The following is an 18485-nucleotide window of genomic DNA, read 5'->3' as shown; positions in this document are numbered from 1 at the left end:
ATCTTTGCTGCCTTACCTTTTAGACTCTTGTTTATAGTACCTGTTAATTTATTATATCAAACTGCTAATATCCCAATCACATTAGGTGCTAGAAAACAATATGGGAGAGGCCAGGAAAATCCTGCCTCTTCGAAATGCAGCAGTTTGCCAGTTGGCACCATCAACCACAAGTACTTAATAAAATCATCAAAGGGGATTAGTCAAGCTTTTCTTAAAGAGTCTTAAGACATGTCTGAGGCTTTCATTTAGTTGTTTATGGAGTTGCTTACATGTCCTTTGACAGGGTTCCCCACTGTAAGAACATTCTTTTTGGCATTCAATTACACTTAAATGCATTTTTCTGTTTTTAATGTCGAGAGTTACAGTCATGCAAGAATATATCATAAACTAGCAAATCTGCAAGGCATCTACTCCAAACAAGATTTTCTCTATAAGCACTAAGCAGCAAAACTAATACAATAAAAAAGAAAAGCCCACATCCAAACCACCAGGCATCCATAAAAAATGAAACATAAAACTGGCTGCATGTGCTCTCTCTCATTTTTCTCTCCCTCCTTATTTGTTTTCATTTTCTCTTCCTGTCTTTTGAGTCCTGTGATAGAACCGTAGCTCTATGCCTTAAAAAACAACAACAACAAAAACCCAAAACCCAAAACAAACAAACAAAAACAAAACAAAAAAAAAAATAAACAAACCAAACAAAAACCCCCAAAAAACAAAACAACAAAACCTGATCCAATGACAACAGGAAAGCCTTAAAGAAGTGACAGTGGAAAATAACACATCTGTGATTAAAATAAATAAGAGGGAAATGGAGAAGAAATAATCATTTCAAAGGTTATAGGGAGGAATTCAGGATTTCAATTAGCTCCAACATTTCTGTTCCTTGCTGGCTTTCAAGAACCAGTTTTTCTGCAGCAGCAGATGGACAGAGACTGTAGCCTGCAGCACCGTTCTGTGACAGCCCCATTCTCCCTCCCAGACATTGCTGTTAGTAAATAGATTTACACATTCTCCAATCTCCACACATCTTTCTGCCGAATAATTAAAAGCAGGATGATTAGTTTATTGAGTGGAAGGAGGAACTTTTTTATTAAGGTCCATCCACGATTTTATCAGGGCTAGCACTTTTACGGTTGTCATGAGGGTGCAGGCATCCAATTTTTCTTATCTGCCTGATTAATACAAACGCTGTTTCAGGACGCATTAATTAACAGATACAAATCTACGTTCTCATGGAAGGATCAATACAGAGAAGAAAAGAGGCATCAATGTGAATTTAGTGCTGATGATGGAGAAGGCACTCTATTGACATTTACGTGCATAGAAACTTTAAAGTTGCAGTGGAGCCCTTTTGTCCCTGTGATTTACAAATTAACAATTTTTCGAGTATAACAATGTTTCACACACTTCTGAGAGGTTTAATTAAGTAAAAAGCAATAAAATCAGTTTTGATTAAAAAAAGTTTAACCTGCAATTCCTCTCTGTATTCTTTTATTTTCCTGAAAACCCCCAACTTCCTTCTTTTATTCATTTATCTATTTTCATGCAGGTTCTTTGGCATTGGTTTTATTTTCTAAAAAAATAAATAATAGCATGTTTCAATAACATTTATTGTGTGCCACAGTCAAAGAAAATTACATATGCCCTGTGAGGGGGGAAAATGGGATGTTGGTATAATTTATTGTACTGCACTCTTGAAAAATCTGCATTCTGGAGCAGTAAATATACTAGTTGTTTTTATATGACACATAAAAATCAAAAGAAATTTTTTACATTATAGAAAAACTGGCAAATATAAAGCATGCTGTTCCACTCTTCAATAATGAATCAAATCAACATGACTATTTTGTTCCTCATCGAAGTAACTTTCCCTTGAAAGCCATTTCAGTGAAAGCATGTTTTAACTTTTAAAGGCATCCCTCGTGGGAATTCAAAGCTGAATCAAGTTGTAATTAATCTGGATTTGTTTGGTTTTTTTATAAAATGTGAAAGGATCCAGTATGTCTCTTGTATCACAACAATGCCCTTTTAATATGTGTTCAACAAGTCACAGTTAAAATAATAGATAACACAGGCTTATATATTTATATACAGAGATTTATTTTTAGTTGTTTGGAGAAGGTTATACTTATTTCATGCCAAACTCTGAGTCTGTGAGCTTTTGTTACGTAAATCCGCCAGATCAAGCGTGTTCTCTGACAATGGGATATTTTCGGTATTAAATTGTAACTATTTTTTAAGAAGTCTCCAACTTGGACCCTTCCAGCCTTCTGACCAGTCTTAACCTCTCCAGCCCCATCTCCAAGCTGTGTCCAAACCACTCCGAGATGCTGCATGATGGTGTGGGTTGGAACTTTGTCATGCGTTGTGTGGGTCCTTAATCCTTCAGAGTCTTGCAGGTCACTGCTTTCAATGCAGACTGTGTGATGACATTTTAAAATACTATGTTGTGCCCCTTTCTCCCCCTTTATCATGTACCATATTGGTGACAACTTTGATCTCTGTCCATCTCCCTCCCCAAGCCAGTGCCATCTGATGTATCTCAGGCATTTGCTGGCAGGATGACTCTGTACCTTGACCTGCAGTTAAACAGTGTGTTTATCTGCGATACAGCACACTCCAAATAAACCAGATGACAGTCTGCAATAATGTCATTTGGAAGGATTGAAAGGCTTCTCAAGAGTCAGATACCCCTGAGGTAAGGAGCTTGAAGGAAGCATGTTTTGTGCCAACCCCCCTGCCATCTTCCACTAGACACTCGTGTGCTTGACAATGATGCCATGGGCACTTGTCAAGATTTTTTTTTCTTTTTGCCTAGCAAACTGATGCACTTTGCAGTCAACTTACAAAAAAGGCTAAGCATTTGAAAGTGTGAAGGGCAAAAAATATCTGACGGCTAGTCTTCAAAAATACACTTTCATTTCAGAAAGCATAAATGTTTATTTCCTGAGCTGAGTGTTGACAGAAATAGGCTGCAGCGCAGGCATATGAATTAACCCCTGGTAGGCATTCTGTTCAGTGTGGTTTTTATGTGGCCGAGTGCAAGCATTGTAAATCTACGGGGTGTCTCCTAATATCAGTTAACAATAGCCTTGATTTGCTGGTTACAGATTTTCTTCCTTTTTTTCCCCTTTCTTTCTCCTCCTTTCAGGGACTGTAGTGTTTCTTCTGCTAAAAATAGATACTTTTCTAGAAACAGTGTATCACACTCAAATTGTAATTATGCCGTAATGACTCACTGAGATCACTGAGTGTGGATTGAGAAAAAAAGGTTGATTGAGCAACTGAACATATGCTTTTTTTTTTTCTTTTTGCATACCAGTAAACCCAAAGTTCAAAGGAAGCAGACATAAACATGTAAAAAGGCCCTACCATTTTTATTATAGGAACAAGGGGCATCGAGCTGACTGCACTCTGCAGTACTCAGCACTCCAAACCAGCTCCAAACACAGTTCGCAGTCCCTTCAACAGGGCTGTTTAAACCACAGATCTTTTCAAATATCAGCACATGCACCACTTGCTCTCTATTTCACATTGCACACAGCTCCATGCGAAGCAGGGTAAATCTTTTATATTCCTGAAGACCCTTTCCTCTACTTCATTAAGATGGACTTCATGGACAGTAACTCACTAGGGGCCAGAGTGAAGCAGCTGCAGATGGTCAAGTGCCGAAGTAAGATCTGTGCCTTGCACACAGCACTTCGAGAACTGCTGGCCAAAAAAAAAAAAAAGGCAGTGGTTGGACTTACCATTGTTTTAATCTGTAAACATTTGATGCAATGCCTCAATCAGGGTACTCAGACTTAAATCCTAGAGTTTATTTCACTTTGCAGGGACTGAGTTTCCCTTTCCCTCTGGTATGTGTTTAGAAATCTGAACATTTGATCAAACCAGGTATGAAATTGCTGGCAAATCTGGGAGTTGCTTGCCTTTTCTGGTAATTGTCTCCCATTTATTTCACCGGTTGTTTGTGTGATAAAGTTTGTTAACTTTATTGAGTAAAGTATTCCTTTTGCCCTGGTTTGTACTTCAAATATCTTCATTTACATTTTTTATAATCAAAGCTGCACTTGCTCATGACATGTTCACTAGTGTGTTACAGATGCAATACATTTACAAAGTTGAAATATCAAGAGTAGAATTTTTAAATTATTTACACTTAATTCTGATAGATTAACTTCTTTCTAAATGTTTTGTGGGTACTGATGTTTCCAGCACAGGTTTGTTTTGTTTTTTTTTCATTTAAAAAATGATGTATAGTCACCACTGGTATTTTAAATACTTTTAAAAACACATTTTAGCTTGGATTACTTTATTTAGAGAGTGTGTGGCCTCATGGTCAAATAACCAACAGTCTTATCCTGGCTGCACTGAGGAGAATGTGAAGAAACTCCAAGATCAGATTTGTGTCCAGCACACTCTCAGATGTACAGCTGTCAGTCTGCCCTCCTCTCCCTCCCTGGCACACACTCAGCCAAGCACTTGGATCCATCCAGCAACTTCAGCTGCCTTCCAGGGATGTAAACAAACGCCAGGGAAATTTCACCAGTGAAATTTCTGCTAGGGCAATGTAATGTTTTCTAGACATGATCGCAGAATTTGCTGAAGGAAACCTTCACAGCCTGACTGCCCTTTGATATTATTCTCTCAAAAATCCAAGAGGATGGCATTAATTAATTTTTTTAGGCTACATGTAGGGCTGAATGTCACACATAAACCTGAATTAAGAGATCCTTTTTATTATAGTAATTCAAGAGAAAATGTATTTAATTACATTTCAAATACTGTGTAGTCTAAAAATATGTATCAAGACCCACAAACATTTCAGTGGTTTTGAAAACCATTAGACAGAAGGAGAGTGCTCTCACTAATCACCAAACATATTTCCCAGATTATGGATGAAATTTCGTGAAAGCTGGAACAGAAACAGATACAATTCATTATGCCAGGGTTAATCCATTATTTCAGGTTTGGTTTGGGTTTTTTTTTCATACCCCTTTGCTTATGTAGCCCCTGGTCAAAGGCTAATAATTGCACATGATGCCGTAACCAGCTGAAATTCAAGTCTGAGTCAGAATTTTCATGTGAAAGGTATCATCTCACAAAATAAAAGATGTAGGTATTTGCCCAGACTTGAAAATGAAAAATCGAGTTCCAAAAGCACAGACTCTAAGTGACCAGAAATACAACCAAAGACTCGATTTATGCTGTTTGCTGAGTTCAGCTTCCACACTCCTTGGAACTGAGGTTCTGCAATTAGAGGTAAGCTCAGAAATGGATTCCATCCAATAACTTTTGCACAGTGAGAGCACTGCCTTTCCTGGGTGATGCTCTGCTGTGCAGCCTCCCCTCTCCTCCTGCCACCACGGCAGAGCACTGCAAAGGCAGCACCAGGGCTCTGTCGCGAGCGGCGCGACGAGTGGCGACTGCCATCTGTTATCTGTGCAGCCCTGGGAGAGGGCAGCTCGGGCTGCACTCACAGAGGTGCCCAGGAGTCACTTTGCCTCGAATTTAAAAAAAGAAAAAAGGAAAAAAAAAAGGGGTGGGAGAAAAAAAAAAACATTTGGACAGCGCTGGGATGTTTTCAGCAAAGCCTGTGCACTTTCCTTGGGTTTTCTTTAAGTGTGTTTGTATTCCTAACTCTTGATGCCCAAGTTCTTATAAAATATACTTATTTTTAAAATATATTTTATAACACGGAAAAATGCCTGTGATAAGCACTTTTTCACTAACACCTACCAGGAGGACGGGAAATGCCACACAGAGCACTAAGAAACCCGGGGCTGTTATCACAATGCTACTTTCATCTCACTGAAACAACAGCAGAGAGATGGCACGGCAATAAAAATGTATTCACACTGCATGTCCCTCTCAATCCATTATGAACACTGGATTCTCACTAAGCAAATATTCGCTTGTCAGAAGTATTTGCAACACTGGATTCATTCAGCAGGACTAAGTAAGTGAAGTTCACAGCAATTTAAAAGCAGCAAATTAGACATTTACAAACAGTGAAGATGCTGCTTGTCTAGCGTGACCTTTCACTCAAGCTATACAAAAAGGTGTTAATGTAATTTAAATACCAGTTAGGAATATTCTGGTTTGTCTTTTACCCTGTGAAACCTTACATGATAACACTAAACAGGAGCAATTTGAGGCTGTCATTTCTTCCCAGGGTCAGATGCACATAGTGAGATGTAACCCACTACAGCTCAAACTGATTTCAGTAGTGCAATCAGAGATACCCCTCTGTAAGCACCCAAATATTTCCAGGCAGCTACTTTTAAATTTCTTATTTCTCATTCAAATGCAAGCTCTCATGAGCTGCTTCTTTAGTATTAGTAATGGAGAGGAGCTGGAAAATAGGACTGATTGAGGATGTCTCCCTGACTTCACATAACCAGTTGCTAACACTATGCAGTGAACCACTAGAGAGAAAAAAAACCTAGCGAGTTGCCCTTGCTTCAGAACAGAATTGGTAAGACCTCCATGTACGGAGTACTTTACAATGGCATTTTTGGGAACATACTGTTGAAAGTATTGTACTCTTTATTTCCATTAATTTTAATTTCACACCTTATTATCTCAGTATTCACCAAGAAAAAGGAAAATATAAGACAATAGAATTAAACAGATTAATACCTGATTTCCCTTTGGAACTTCCACAATTTCAAACAGCTTTACAGCAAACTCACACCAATCTTAGATTAAAAAAAATGCAAGATGAAACACTTGTATTTCGCTTTATCACCAGGTGCTCTGAGAACAGAGAAACACCTGATAAGTGTGTTCCAGGAGACTGCCTTTTTTTTTTTTTTTAACCCTTTTTTTATCCCTCTATGTGAGACAGTTGGGACTCATGGTGCATTACCTCTCTGCAGTGAGGTTCTCAATTCTAGGACATGGACAACGAAAGAAGTATTAAAATTCAGACTAGCAGTGCAATACAGCCCAGTGAAGCTGTAAGTCTCCTCCAGCAATATGAACTCGCAGATTCTTGAGGGTGATCTTTTTAATGCACTACATATGTGATCTCATCTGCTTCTTAAAAGTTAATTCTTCTAGTTCTTTAAAATTTAACCTTCAACTATGATTTGGCTAGACTATGGAATTTATTTTTTTGTCCCCTTTTTGAAGATAGCAGAGGCAGATATCATGATACGGTGTGCTCCTGAAATCACAGGAGAAAATGGAGCAGGATTGTATTTACGGCCCTGAATTTTCTTTAACCGAGCCTTTATAAAAAAAATCATCAATCATATTTTCAACATAAAAATATTGATTTCACCCAAATTCTTCTTCAATCTGTTGTGGATATATGTATTTGACTATGAGTACAATAAAGCCAGCTTTGTAGGTGGAAAAATAAAAACTACACTTAGTCATTAGTAAAGTGAACATAGATGAAAAATAAAGAGTACAATGAATAGGGCTGAATTTCTTCCAAAATCCGTTCTAGAGAACAGTAATACATTTCAGCTTAAAATAGCCAGCATAATATCTTCATATCCTGTGTGTGGTATGACTTAGGTCCTTCAAAGAGGTCAGCTAGCAGAAAAGAAACTACAATCACACATAATTAAACAAAAAGTATTGACCCTTTTTCCTCCTTTTTAATTTTTACTCAGCTGAACAAAACTAAAAATCAAAAAGGGAAAAAAAGGGACAACCTTGACAGAGGAAGCTTGCTAAACTAGCAACAACAATCAGTGTTAGTTCAGGTTCTTCTTGCTTCAACCTTTGTACGCATCAGCCTCCCAACAATTGCATATATTGACTGGGGATATCAAGAGTTCAGGTTTCTTCAGCACATTAGTCTTCAAAACCAAGTTTGCTGGATTGTAAAGTATAACTTCCGGGCTTTTTTTCCACAGAAAGGATTTCTTGTGCATTTAATACGTATTGCCTTTTATTTGTAACCTCTACAGGTCTGGTTTGAGAGCCCTTTTCCTCAAAGAGTGCTGGGTCACTGCTGTTTGCCTTTTGCTCCCCTGGAGAAGCCACCAGTCATTTCCTCCCTGAGAGCTGTGGCAATCCCTGCTCCCTCCATGTTTCCATCAGGCAAAGTCAGGTTTCCAGGAATTCCCCAATAATGTGAATAATATGAATCCGATACAGGAATGTATTAGCATATGGAGACAACCATGCTTGCGATCCAATCAACGTATCTCTGTTAACCCTGTGTGTGCTGAGCTGCCTAAAATCTCTTTCCATTGCCAAAGCAAAATCTTCGGGTTGCAAAATTTTGAGTAAATATCCCCGCTTGTCGTGTGGCAGGAAAATAACAGCTCAGACCACTGTCCTACACATCTTCCATACTCTTCCTAATCTTTAAAACTTTTCTGCTGGTTAGTTGATTTTCTTAATGTGCTGCAGATGCCAAAAAATTCAAATGATGTTTACAGTCTCCTTGGTTTGGGGAAGAGAAGACATATTCTCCTACATGAATGTGAAATTTCTAGTTTACCTAGTTGAGTGTGCATGTATCATTAAGATCATCTCTGGAGGCTGTGTCTTAAATCTGCAACAGTCCACACACAGGGAAAAAAAAAGACAGAAAAAAGAAAAGAAAAAAAAAAGGAAGCTGCCTGATTCTAATACACCTAATTAGCCATCGGCAGACTCTTAATTGCATACATTAGGATGATTCCATAGTGGAGATTAATTCTAAATATACCCAAGCAGCTGGTTAAGATGCCATGGATTACAGTGTGGACTGTACTTTTCCACTTAATTAGATATCAAAATTAAGCAGCAACAAGCATTTTGACATAACGGGGATCAAGCCGCCGCTTGGCATCCCAGAGCTGCACTAAAGTGACCGCTAAACAGAGCCGCACAGATGGAGAGATATTAAATGCCGCACTGGAAAGTAATTTCAAATAATAAAATATCAATATTTACATTTTAATTACCCCTACTGAGAGCCGCTATGTCATTTTCACTATTGCCAACACAGCAAGGGGTAGTGGAATGACATTGCGGCTCTGACTGCAATGACTATTTTGTTTCCATTAAAGAATGACAAGTGTTTTAGAGGCAGTGACACCCAGTGTGTGAACAAGAATGACAGCAGATCAGAAAATTCCTATTAAGGGAATAAATGACTCAACAAGAGAATTTACTTTAAGCAGCCGACTCCTCCTTGAAACAATTAATCCTTTCTAAATTTCCTGCAGGAAGTTTATGATTAGAGGTGCCTTGGAGAGACCTTAGCTTCTCATCAAATATTTAGAATGACAGGACCTTACATGATGACTGGTCAGTTTAAAAACAGTAACATTCAATGCTGAGAGTTACATTGAGAGTTTGCATGAATCAAAATAGTTTTGAGGGAGAAGGGAAGACAGTGAAAAGGAGATTCCTCCCCCTAAAGACCTGAAAGCCTTGGTGCATGGAGATCACCAGGGTTATTTTTGCTGTCTTCACCACTTTTACTGCCATTGGCACAGTGAGTACTCCACATCCCACCTGGGTCACAATTTGCTGGTGTTCAGACTTGTACCCAGCAGGTGATCACAACAGGTAATGTGCACACGCACAGCTTCGGGCCTCTTGTTTCTCCCTGCCTATTCTCTGCACATATATAAACACTTCTTTCAGTACGTACATCAGAAATCCATGAGACACCTTTGCAGCACCTTAGGAATATAATTACTTCTGATCAGGTCTGAGGTCAATCTCATGGAAAGTATTATATTACATCTGACATGCCGCATTTACAAGATGAAAAGGAAGGAAGAAAAATATCAAAACAGTAAAGAAAAAAAAATCTTCCTTGGGGATGTCTGTCAAACTGCAGAGATCTTCAAAGAATTTCAATGGCCTCAGACATGAGAAAGTGGGTAAGAGTAAATCCTTGGTCAGTACACCCAATACGCAGCTAAGTGACCCTCCTCCTGAGTCACGGCATGCATTTATTTAATAATGTGCAGAGCTCAACTTCTATAAATGTGACAAATGGCTAGAACAGAATGGGGTGGGGGAGGGCAAAAGGCATGAAGATTTTTACTGAACAAAAAAAGGAACAACTTTATGGCAGTGACTATTGCAGGAATTTTAGATCCAGCTTTGACATTAAGAATTAGCAGTCAAGTACAAAAATTTTACACTGACATTAGCTGCTTAACTAGTTATCTTCTTTCTCTTGTCTTTTGTTCTTCACTTCTTTTTCTTCCCCCCCCCCCCCCTTTTTTTTTTAAGTACCCAGGAAGTACTTCTTAAGCATCCCTAATGCTTTTAGGACAAGACATTTCCCCATTTCTCAGCCACTAGCACCTTTTAATTTCTGAAAGAGCCACGGTTGAAAATCTTAATTAATTGTTCCATACTGCTTCAGGATCATTATGCAATGTAATAAAGGCCGTGTAATTATGAAATTTTACAGCCATTACCAAGGCTGATGGCTCGTATTTCATCCTCAGCTGGACCCAATGGCTTTTAGCCACTCAGCTCCCCTTTGATGAACTACAGACAGATCTATCAGGCCCAAACAATATCCAGGCAAGGCGGCTATAATAGCTACCTACAGATGAAGCCATAGATAAAGATAAACTATAAATCTACACACAAATGCAGGCACATTGCCTCAGGATGACAGAGGGGAGAGGATGAGACACTTGGGAAAGCTGGCGGCTTGCAGAAAGGCAACCTTCTCTCTCTGTCTCTGTTATTCAGTTCAGAATTTGTTTGGTTTCTTAAAGATGCAAAACCCCTTAACACTTCCCTCACAAAATCACATATTTTTTAAGAACTGTGAATTTTTATATGGAAGTCAAAGGGTCACTTTATCCATCTATCAAATTTGACAAAGGGGATTTATGTGGACAAATCAAGTTATCCTCCAAAAGAAGAATACCAGTCAACAAGTTTGGAAATTGTATTTTAAAAAGTGAATCCAGGTCACTTGCTTCTGAGACTGAAAAAAGCAACCATCCCTGATTTCTAAATGCATTATCATAAGCAGATGCACAGAGGTGAAGTTAGATGATAGGCTTTCACTGGAGGCAGCACCAGAGATGCAATTTCATGCAACATTGTCTGACATTATTTTATTTTCAGTCTGAAAACGAAAATACTTCTAAAATTCAGAGCAAGTTAAAGAAACAAGGGGATTATATACGCTCTTGGTACCTGCAACACCAGAATGTAGTTTATGTCCTAGTTATGGAGGTGACCTCCATCAATGCTCTCTTTAAGACAGGAGGCCTTCTGAGTATGCAGTGTTAGTCCCTCCAGAGTGACGCAAGGCTGACTAAATGATCTCTAGGTGAGAAAAAGAAATGGAGAGCTGCAGCTCCTGACCAGTTCTGAAAAAGTCCAGGGAAGAGTGTGAAAACATTAGCTTGGAAACTGCATCTATTAGTACTCATTCCAGTAGCCCACGGTCAGTTGTGAAGCTAATGCCATGCTCGTGGCTGAGGCTAAAAGCACTTCAGAAGGCAAGAAAAGTTAAAATAAAAATACCATCTGTACTCTCTCATTTGTAATAGATTAACAGAATGGCTTGACCCTTTCCAAAGAAAACATGACAGATTTAAAGGAGGTTCAGAGAAAGTAAAGCAGTACCTAAGAAAACTCTTATGAAAAGAGACTCAGAAAGCAGGAATTGTCTTCCTAAAAATAGTGATGTACGAGACAATGCAGGAGAAGTGTACATAAATTAATTACATAAAAAGTAGTTCTAAAGCTTTTATTCTGTCTGTCTCAAAACACAGACCAAGCAACACTACAGTAAAATGCAGGAAATTCAAAATGGAAGACAAAGAGAAATTCTTCATTCTCTGAGTACCTGGACTGGAGAACTTCTTGTTGAAGGATTTCATTGAAGCCAAGAGCTCAGAGAGGGAGCTGATGCTTACATGGACAGCCAGAATAGCTCCAGGTATTAAATCTCCAAATCCAAATTAAGGGGACAAGGATATTTTTCCTCCTTATTTCATCTAATCTCTAAGCATAAGGAATTCAAAATCGTTTTCCTGAGGCTTCTGCCTACTATGGGGTTCATGTCCCCTCCCCTGAGACTGATCACTGCTGAAGGCAGCAGTGTCCATGACCTATAGCACTCAGTTCATAGCTTCCTAAAAACCGAAGCCTCAGAATTTGGGCCACCTTTCTTTGAGGTGTTTCAAACCTACTCCTAAGAAGTGAAGCTCAGAACAGAAGAGCTTAGAGAGATGTGCCCCAGGGTAAGAATTTCAAAATCACAGCAACTGAGCTCTCACTGTGGAAAGACAAAAATAATGGATATGGAAGATCCATGGTGTTATCATAGCCACAAAAGCAGGCAAGTGCGTGTATTAGCGTGTGTTTGCATAAGCCTGTGTACGCATGCATTTGTACTGAGCAAACCCAGGGTTTTCTGAAAGCTACAGAAATGAATAAAGAACACCTGCTCATTAACTTGTTTTCTTTGCTTATTAAATATGTCCTTTCTTCTAATATAAAAAAAACTGTCTTTGCTGAAGGACAAAATAATAATGTCATCACCACCCAGGTTAGATCAAAGAAATATTTTCTGAAACAGGGAACAGAGTCACAAAGGGTCACTGGTCAACAAAGCTGCACTTCAAGACAGGCAAGGGAATGCATGATTCAGGTTCCTCTGGCTGAGGATGCTTGATATATGGTCTTTAAGGACTAGTATCTGCTTTTAACATGCTTTACTGAAACTGTACGTATGGTGAGTATTCACTGTACATGGTGTGAACTGATCTGCTCCCTGCAGTGCATGTGGAAGTATCATAAACATTCTTAATGGGGAAAATAACCCAGCATTTACATACTAGACTATACAAACACCACCAGGCTGTAGTTCCTGGACAAGACTTTAAATTGCCTTCTAATACTTCCGGAGTTTATCAGAATTTGGTGAAGACCTCTGTTTAAAAATGCACTAGGAAAATTGAGAAGAATGGATGTAGACAAACTGGCAGATCTTTTACCGTCTCTGCTTTCCATCAGGTGGACTCATTTAGCCAAATCAGCATTAACCTCACACATAAACTCTATGGCTTTACCTTTTTTTATCCTCCCCATCATTCATATTAGTAGAGTTAAAAGTAGCTACAAATGTACACAGCAGGAGAATTTTTAAGAGCAAGAACTTCAAGCAGGAAGTAAAACCAAAGATGTTATTTCTATTTCCATCTGAGGCAGTAATACCAGTTTGCTACATTAATTTAATAAAAGTAATGATGATAATGTGAGAAAACTCATAAATGCCACCTTACAATTTTTTATTTCACAAATGAAATTCATCAAGTTTTAACCTCTATGGTCAATGTCTTGTCTGTTAGACAATGCCTATCAATAGCCCATAATTTAACATTAATATAAGATTTTAATAAAGTACAGCAAGGCATTTTGTGCATGTCAGAAAGTTAATTTGCAGTTTAATGAAAACTACATTGAAACAGAACTAGCTGAGGCATAGTTAAGAGTTTATTTTTGCCAAATATGAATTATTGCAAAGGAAAAGGTAATTAATTAACTTCACAAATTTTGGGAAAGACTTTCTTTTCAGTATTGGGTTTAAAACATTTTCCTTCTTCAAGTGATTTTTGGGCTTGGGTTTTTTTAATGAACAGCTGCATGTACCTTACATATGAGTAGCAAGTGTTTTTAGGAAACCTGCTTTAGAGACCACATGAACAAGAGGTTTTGCAAAGTCTCAAAAAAGCACTGACTGCAGTAAGGCCACATTCAGACATAGAAAAAGATTTAGCATTAGGACAGACGAAAAAAGGAAGAGAAATGGGGGTATAATTGTATGTTTCCTCTTTGAATATTCACCAAATGGGGCACAAATCGTAGCTGCTATAATGCATGCCATGCTTTACACTGATTTTCTACACTTGGTATTCCCTAGCTGAATTGTTTCTGAAGTCTATGATTTTTTTTCCACAGCAAATCAGCAGTTTTTCAAGAGGTCTCTGTGCAACCCAGGAATATGACATTTACTAATGTGTTGAGATTGAGGAATTCTCCTTTGTAGAAGCCAACACTAATAAGAAAGATATGGTTCAGTGTCCTGGGTACTCTTCCCAGTTTTATTAATTAGATGGAAAGCTTCTCCTTCTGGAATACTGCAAGGTATTTATTAACACTTCAGCCCACAAACTAGAGTAAATTTACAGTAGTAGAGGTAATTGTTACATACACCGGCTCTTGTTATCAACTTGGCAGGGATAAGCAAAAAAACCCCAGAGGTTTAGATTATGATCTTTTTAATGATATTTTAATTGTGCTTCTTAATCTGCTAAATTAAAAACTATAGTACAATCTTATTCAGATCACTGGCAAAAAAGATCATATCAATTTGCAACAAAATGTATGAATGCTCCTATCTCTTTTAATTATACAAAGAATTTAACAGTCATATTCAATGACCACAGAGTGACTGAGATACAAACTCTTTTGCAGTTGTGCCATCTTATCCCTCAGCACCCTCACATTTTATTTCATGTCTCCCATCTTTTAAGGCACAGACTTTCTTCCCTGCATGATCTTTAGTATCACTACCTTCCTTCTCTCCCTTCATGTTCAGCATGATGACATACTACAGCAACTGTGTCTCAGCACAGCGATGACTGATAATCTCCAGCCAAGCACTCCATAGTATCGCAGCTGCTTTTGTGTTTTACAGAGAAGTGTTAGGTATGCCCAGAGATACTTCATGTAAGCATGTTTCCCTCACTGTTGCTTTCAGCCTTCCTTTTTGCATTCTTCTGCTATCAGACACTCTTACTCCTTCTGGGCACCAGTATATCAATTTATAGTGCCACCAGCAATGCCCTCTCCTTAATTGGTCCACACTAATTTACCTACACTTTTTTTTTGTTTACCATGCAGCTCTCCATGCTCTCAAAAAGCTTAGAGTTGGGTTTCATTTTGCAATCCTTACCCTATTTCTACATTTTTGCACCCACCAAGTGTTCTGATGGGCCCAAATACCTCAAATTGGCTTTACTATCAGGCGTTTGGACAAATTCGTCAGTAATTTTAGAGATTACACAGAAAGGAGAGTTGTGTTTTGTGAGGATGTGCCATTTGAGAGGTCTAAATCAAAATTTTCGCTTGTCAATACTGCTGGATCATCTCTTGTTTCTTTGGCTTTCTCCTTGACCCAGATATCTGCTTTCAAATGTCTGTTTCTTGCTGATCATTCTTTATGGTCACCAGACATTTACCGTGGTTTCCCTTATGGATGTTAAGTGCCCTATCAGTGATCTGAGAAGGAAAGGGGTGAGAATTCTCTCATCTATTCTGTCAAAACCCCACTTAGCTATCCTGACTGCACAGGGCACAAGTCATTTATACCTGGCAATTGCCAAATACACCCCGTCAAAGAGCTAACTAACTTACTAACATCAGCAGTTTTCAGGACTGTATCATAGATGATGTCAGAAGCACAGATGTAGCACAAGGTACATTTATACAGGAAAATATGAGGAAGAATTTGGCCTCGCAAATCTTCCACTGTCTCTGTAATTCTGCTGGAGTCACAAAGTCCTTCTCTTTCTCACAATCTTTCTGTGCAAACTACAGATACAATATATGAAAATAAATTAACAGGGCTGTTATGCTGTTTTATTCATTTAATGTCTGAAAACAACAGCAAATATTTTAACAAAAAAAGGTCTACAAAGTATATTCAGCACTTTTGTAAAATATGTGAAATATATGAAGAGATAAACTGGCTAAAATATTTAGAAAATGATGGAGCTCAACTTTAACACTTCCTCTACATGCTCTTTTGGTCTATTGCTCACTGTTGGCTAATGGGCAAAGTATGATAAAATGTGAAGCCCCTTTTCTAAGTAGTTTAGCCAGTTTATCCCTTTATCCCCTATGTATACTTTTCAGAAATGTTGAATATATTTTGTAGCCCTTTTCTTGGCTAAAACTGAGCAATACAAGAGAGTCTGAAATGGCTCCTACTAAGGTGACCGTTTTCCCCCATGTATTTCTATGGATGCAGGACTATGCCCACAAAATGAATGTGTCTGGCATTGCATGAGGATGAACACAAAGTAAAACTCGTAAAAACCTTGACCATGTAGCTCTGACTTTACAGCACTGAGTGAGAGAGTCAAGTGCACCAGTGCTGTAAAACTGTAAACAGACATTGATATTATACCGTATGTATGAAAAAGCATAAAATACATTTAATTAACTCTGAGCTGTGATACAAACTGACAATTCTCAACAGAAATTTCAAAGCTAAGCCTGACACCTTTCGAGTAATTTTGCTCAGTAAGATACAGATTTAGGTCAGATTTCTATACATTTGTACGTATTTTTTTAATATATGAAAAATGCATATTATTTACCCAATTGCCTGGAATGTCTATTGGAGAAATACATATTTATTTTTAAAAGCAATCCATATATTATTTACTCAGTGGATGAGAATGACTTCAAAACCCCGTTCTGGTCCATCAAATAAATACATATTTATAAATGGTTTTTTAAATGCATATTGTTTACCCAATGGACTGTAATGGCTCTGCTAGTGCCATTACATGTAAATATGTAATTAGCCACATAATAAAAAATCCCCACAAAATTTCTCTGAAAAGCATTATATTTCCATGTGTCAATGTACAATACATTTTCTATTGTTATTATTTTTCTTTAAACAGCAAAGGTGATTACCCTATGCTAATGACTAAGGCTTTGCCATATTTCAAAACCCCACTAGCTCTGCAATTATACAAAACATAAACTTGAAATCCACATTTCTTCCTTTTAAAATTAGTGTTTTGGAATCCTCATCTTGCAGTTGGTGCACCTGGCCTGGATCTTTCTGCCAGCCCCACGGATGCTGACCAGACTTTGCGTAACTGAACACTCCTGTCAGTAGGAGTTTGTTCTGTTCTCACACAAGCTCCTCCACACTGTCAGCCAATGCACCTGCACCATTGCTGGGCCATCCAATCTTGTAACACTGCCAAACTTTACTTATTTATTTCTCCTCACATGGGTTATTTTCTGCAAAGCACTAAATATCCTCAAAAATCCCTTTTTCTTGTGAGAGTGAGGCCAGGATATGAGACATGCAACTCCAGAACCACAATGCATTTTATTACACAGTCCTGTTTAAGTTTCTATTTGAAAGGATGTAGCACCTACCTCAAATATTTGGGAATTAATATTAAGAACAAGACCTGCCAAGCCTACAAAAATCGATGCACACTTTCCAACAGGAGTGAATAGTACAATTTTTAGTAGTGCATGCTGGAATAAGTGTCACACATTAAGATGTAAATTTTATTCTCCAAGCTGAACGCCAGGTGATTAATTCGGATAGCATAGTGATCAATTGGTACAGGTGCTGCACCTGAGTAATGTTTGTTTCTCTACACATTGGTAGCAAAGGTGCAGCACTAACACAGGTGTCACTTGTGTAGCTGTGCAACATCTCTGATTTCCTGAAAACACTCACACTGGTAGTAAGGCTGAACTGTAGAACTGTAGTTCTGCCAGTTTTTTCAATTAGACCCATTATTGGTTTGATGAAGAAGCAAATTAAACATACCATGGTAGTATGTAAAATGGTTAGACAGAACATAAGGTTCTGGTGCTGAGCTTCTTAGGCACATTACCTCTGTGTGCAGCTTTTCCTCCTTCTCTGGAGGCTACAAAAATGAGAGACTTTTGCAAGACAATTTGGTAGCATCAGTCTAGCAACTTAGGTACGGAATGTCCAGGAATACATTCATGTAAAATGCCAGGAAGCTCAAACTTTGTTGAGACTAAAGCTACAATTACTTAGTTGCTTCATTTAGATCTGGCATAAACCACTAGTTTTAACAAAGCTGCTAAAGATTGACACCAGTTTGAGGATAAAAATTGATAGACACAGCTAATAATATATTTTTTTCAAAATAACAAGAAATATTTGTTAATTGATGGTACATTTTAAGTTTAAATCTCTGGCATGTGGAATCAACACTGCAGCTTACAAGTATTTCTTTGCAATTTCACCTCACCAAAGAACATGAGTTTTGACACCAATGAGTAACATGCAGTGTCTACCCAGGACTTACATGTTCCTGTTTTTACAACCTCTCTCCCCACTCCTTTGCTCAACATGATGGGGAACCCAAAGCAAGCAGGTGTGCTCACTAGAAAGCCTCTTCACTAATTTCCATTTAATTCATTTACCAAATCAAATCAAACTGCTACTGTGAAAACTATCTTCTCACAGAGGGGATTAAAGGATCTCTCCACAAATCACTCCAAAGCACCTGAAGTTCAGCTTCCCAAAGCAAGTTAGTTGAAATAAACACAACTAACAGGATGCTGCAGCAGCAGGTCCACCCAGGGCACACAGCTCATGGCAAGAAGTTTCTTAAGGTCAAGCACAATAAGCTCACTGTCTGGCTTTGGTGTGCTGGAAACCTACATTAAGTCAGAACAAGCCTACAAAATCCTCTTTTCTTATTTCCGCACAGCCGCTTGTGTCGGAGCAGAGA

At 38.3% G+C, this 18485-nt stretch overlaps 1 protein-coding gene across 13 annotated transcripts in view; it reads right to left on the bottom strand.

The window, feature by feature from the left end:
- Window positions 1-18485, bottom strand: part of ESRRG (estrogen related receptor gamma) — a 371095-nt gene that overhangs the window by 16182 nt on the left and 336428 nt on the right. The window lies entirely within an intron of this gene.

The sequence above is a fragment of the Pyrgilauda ruficollis genome, unplaced genomic scaffold (genome assembly GCF_017590135.1).
Source record: "Pyrgilauda ruficollis isolate IOZ18807 unplaced genomic scaffold, ASM1759013v1 scaffold4, whole genome shotgun sequence".
Lineage (NCBI taxonomy): Eukaryota > Metazoa > Chordata > Aves > Passeriformes > Passeridae > Pyrgilauda > Pyrgilauda ruficollis.
Note: the sequence above shows the minus strand (reverse complement) of the source record. Positions and strands in the feature narration are given on the sequence as shown.